We start from the raw sequence: 4,364 nt of genomic DNA, 5'->3' as shown, positions 1-4,364 counted from the left end.
TATATATATATATATATACTCGGTGTCCTCGAGAAGCGTACGACGCGGGTGGTGCGGAATCTAATGGCGAGATATACGTTTATGGCTGGTGAATTTACGATCGATGTAAATACGGAGGGAGTCCCTCTCGAGCTCCTTCTTCCGCGGGATCGTTGTTTGCAATTCGCCGCACGTCACTTTCGCGGCAGACAGGGCTAAAAGGCTTCTTTATCGCTCGAGATTCCACGTGGATAACGTTATGTCGATATTATCGTCCCTGATCATCGCGCTATACATATATTTCCTCGGGCCGGTAATCGAATTATCGAGGAATTCTCGAGGCCACGATCGACCACGACGATTTCTCGTCGAGAAATTTCGAAGGAAATTTTTTCCTTGCTTCGAAAAGAAAGAAGAAGGAAAAAATACACGGATAAAACTGTAATTTTATTATTCTTTCTCCTGCGCACGAGGCTTCGAGAGAAAATCCTGCAAATCGAGATATAAATTTTTAAAGAAGGCTTTATCTCCTCCCTCGAGATTCGAATTGGCAAGGTTTTCGACCGTATTTTATACGTTCTCTCGAGTTCCTTTTCCCGAACAATTTTTCGGTTGGTTAAATTGGACGCGTGTTGGCGAAGGTAGTGTTGATCGCGTTATCCGGCATTTTCCCGTGTAACGAAATACACATATTCCGGGATTCGTGGCACGTAGTTGGAAAGCACAATCCGTGACCGCCGGATGCTTTCAGACGGTTTTCCGCGTAGCGAGCAATTTTACATGTCGAACGACGAGTCTGCCCGTGCTTGAATCGCGTGCTCAACCTCGATAGTAAATCCTTGTCGCATTCGATGAAGCAAAAGTCGTGAACACCGGCTCGTATTTCCAGTAATTACACCCTAGGAAATTTATTTTCTGCCGCGAACCAAATGGCCGAGCTAATCAACCTCTCCTCCTTTAACCGTTACACATCACGAATTTCACAGTTCGTCGAATAGCTCGCGAGAAATTCGATTAAACCTTTCGATTTATCGTCGAAAGCTCCGCATAAATTTATTATCTCTTCTTATCACCTTCAATCTTCTCGAATTGCGTTTTGATAAACATCTGATCGCATTAATAGCCGCAAGAAGGTGACAATGCCTTCCTGATTCCTGAACAAACAGCGCTCTCGAGAACGGATTAGATCGTCCTTATGGAGAGACACGATCGACTTTTCACGGTGTCTCTTCCTATTCCATCTCCATCTCCATCTCCATTTTTCCCCCCCTGGTCTTTCCGTGATTTCTTGGCAATGCGTGGCGATCTAATGGGCCGTAAGAAGGAGGGTTCGCGCTATATAAGGCGATGTCTGAGTTACGTAGAATCGATGATGCTCTCCCACGGAGAGTGCGTGTTCCTCTTTCCTTCTTTCCTTCTTTCCTTCCTTTCTTTTTTTTCCCCTCATTTTTTCTCTCAATTTTTTTCCTTCTATTCCTCCCCCTCCTTCCCTCCCATCTCTCGACCCATTAATCAACGCTGGCGTAAAATTACTCTTCATTTCTGATCGCGACCTTGGTAATGGTGGCGAACCACCGATCGATCAGGGGGAGAAGATCGTCACCCGATCAGGGGATCGATCGTAACGAGCCGCGTCGAGAATGAAAGCCCTTAATGGGTTTCCCGAGCACGAACATGCCTTTTTTCAACGCTAATCACCGCCGGATACCTTTCTTGGCTACCGATCACCATCCTCCTTTCGCGATACACGGAAGCCAGTTCGAACCAACGTCTCTCCTTTTGCGCGACGTTGTCCCGCGATAGATCTCGCGGAGGGAAGGGGAGGCGATCGTTTAAATCGAAATTTATGTACGTATCTATCCATTCGATTCTCGTCTTTCCATCGTCGAACTCGGTATTCGTACGATTCCAATTATACCGAGTATCTTCTGTTCGTCAATCGTCACGGATACTCTTACCGATCGCCACGCTCGTTAATGTATTTCCTCGTGGATAAACATCGTACCTGAGAGACCTGAGAGATCCATCTGGCATCTCCAACGAAATACGTGGAAATTCTCGCTAGGACGATCAAACCGGTAGCTGACCGGTTTGCCGCTTAAAACCGCTTGGAGTCTCTCTCTCTCTCTCTCTCTCTCTCTCTTTGCAAGAGGAATCTTATCCTCGATTACGTTTGGCAGGTGACAAGAAGGTACGGTGAACTCGAGGCATACTTGGATCACGATCGTACGATTGTTGCCTCGAATGGGTCGGACGATATTATTTTCGCTGGAGTTGTTGGCGTTTCCAACCACGTAGATATCGTAGAATCGATGGAAGAGCGAAGAAAGCGGGTGATTTGTTTAACCGATGGCAGAGATCTCGCGTGGGTCGAAATTATCGCGAGGAATTATATCGCCACGGCGTGGCTTCTCCTCTCCCTCGTGACAGGGATCTAATTGAAAAGTGACGAAACGACGGGCCAAGAATTTGCATGATAATTCCTTTCCTCTCTCTCTCTCTCTCTGTTTCTCCTCTCTGATTTATGCGCGCCGTTTAAGCGAAGAATGCTCGGCTGCGTTTCCAGAACCGGAAAATAACGCGCCTAGGGTAGATTCTAGCCGGTGATTTCGATGCTTCCAAAGCGGCGGAACGATCGTTGGAACTTGCGAAGAAGAATCCCTTTATGCGTCCTCACCGTGAATCTCTGGAACACGCTTCGACCCACGGACAGGAAGAAAAATCTGAAAGTTTAGCTTTGATTTATCGGCCGACTGGTGGCGCGATATTAAAATTTTATTCGTAGCTGGAGGCGATCTCGAGACGAGGAATAAATTTCTCGAAAATGATAAATGTTTCCGCTTATTGTTGCGAGAAATATTGTCTCGCGTAATTGCGATTGATGAGAATTATACGTAATAATCTTTGTTATTAATGGAAAGAAGACACGTTTCGGGAAAGAATGTTTCTTTTCTTTTCTTTTCTTCCAACTCGAGTGCGTTCATCCGCTCTAAGATTACGATCTTTCGCGGCAACATCTCGATGCTTCTTTTCTCGTTCCCTCGTTTAACGCGTTACTTTTCCGGCTGATCCTCTCTACGACCACGGTCAATCCCGACCATCTTGATAATCCTTTCGACGCGCGAAAATGGCGCGATCCGTGCGCGCGAGGACTCGCGGATCGAATTTAGAAAAGCTTGCCCCGCGATAGGAAGGAAGAGGTTAATCGCGATAAAGTTGACCCGACACGGACCAGACGAATTCGGTGCATTGAGATTTATGGACGGCACGCCGTCCCCCTGTTTCCCTAGCCACGATGTGCACGAACGCGACGCGATATGCTCGTATACGTACGACTGCGCGCACGGCTCTCTCGATACCTCTCCTAGCCGGAGAAGCGGAAACCAATAAATTATTTCAGTCACGTCGAATCGAAGCTGAAATTCCACAGGCGTGCATTTACCGATCACTGTCATTTGCCTGTGGCTGACCGCTCGTACTTGGACATCTATCAAACCGCGATCGCAATTAATTTTTTACCGCTTGCCCCGTGATTACGCCTCGCCTCTAGTAATACGTTGGACGCGATTGCGCACGGACGCCGACCGTTTCTAATAGATACACACGCGTACCTCCACACACTTTGTATCAAATCGAACCTTTTTCCGCTCGTGTTCCACGCTTCTTTCGATCCATCGTGACGATTCATCTTCATCCATTCCACGATTCCTTTTTTCCCTCCTTCGTTTCCCCCGACCGTTCTTCCTTTATTCTTTATTACCAATCTCGACCCGTTGTTTACCTGTGTAGCGCAATAAATTCTATTCGGATAGCAATATAAAATAGACGATCCACCCGATTTTTACGAGATCTTGACTGGTTTTCGCATGGGAACGATTTCGGTTTCTTATTTAATCACGAGCTCCTCGCGATTACTGGTGCTGCGCCCTCTCGTTACATACTCGTTCGTTAAGCCGAGATCTAATACCGTTATCGAAATTGCGATATTCGATTATGCGGAATCCCTGCCGATAACTACTCGTAACGCGCACCTTGCTCCGCCAAGCACGCTTCGAGTCATCCTAATCCGGGTTCTCGGGGGATTTTATCGCACCCTGCTCCACGTCCACTGGATTTTCATGCGCGAAAGCCTCCTTCGACACGCGCGTTATCGCGCGTCCAACCACGTGTGGCGTTCGCACGAAGTCCATGACAAGGGTGCTGCCGCTGCCGCTCTTCGTGGACGAGTCTTCTCGGTAGTCCTCTACGCCCAGCCAAGGTGAACAAACTCCCTCGTCCTCTCGTCCTCTTTCTCTCTTCCTCGCGCGCTATCTCTCCTCGCTTCCGATCGTGGCGCGGATTAATGCTCGCTCTCCAGACCACCGAATCATTCCTCGACACGGGAT

The 4,364-nt window shown here is 47.8% G+C and overlaps 2 protein-coding genes across 2 annotated transcripts in view; one reads left to right on the top strand and one right to left on the bottom strand.

Annotated features, from left to right (window-relative positions):
* LOC102672385 overlaps positions 1–4,364 on the bottom strand; it is a 28,875-nt gene that overhangs the window by 1,874 nt on the left and 22,637 nt on the right. The window lies entirely within an intron of this gene.
* The window catches only part of LOC102672527, a 24,619-nt gene that overhangs the window by 13,406 nt on the left and 6,849 nt on the right, over positions 1–4,364 (top strand). The gene's annotated exons all lie outside the window — the stretch shown is intronic.

This window comes from Apis dorsata, unplaced genomic scaffold (genome assembly GCF_000469605.1).
Source record: "Apis dorsata unplaced genomic scaffold, Apis dorsata 1.3 scaffold_82, whole genome shotgun sequence".
Classification (NCBI taxonomy): Eukaryota; Metazoa; Arthropoda; class Insecta; order Hymenoptera; family Apidae; genus Apis; species Apis dorsata.
The sequence above is the reverse complement of the archived record's forward strand: the minus strand, read 5'-3'. Positions and strand labels throughout refer to the sequence as shown.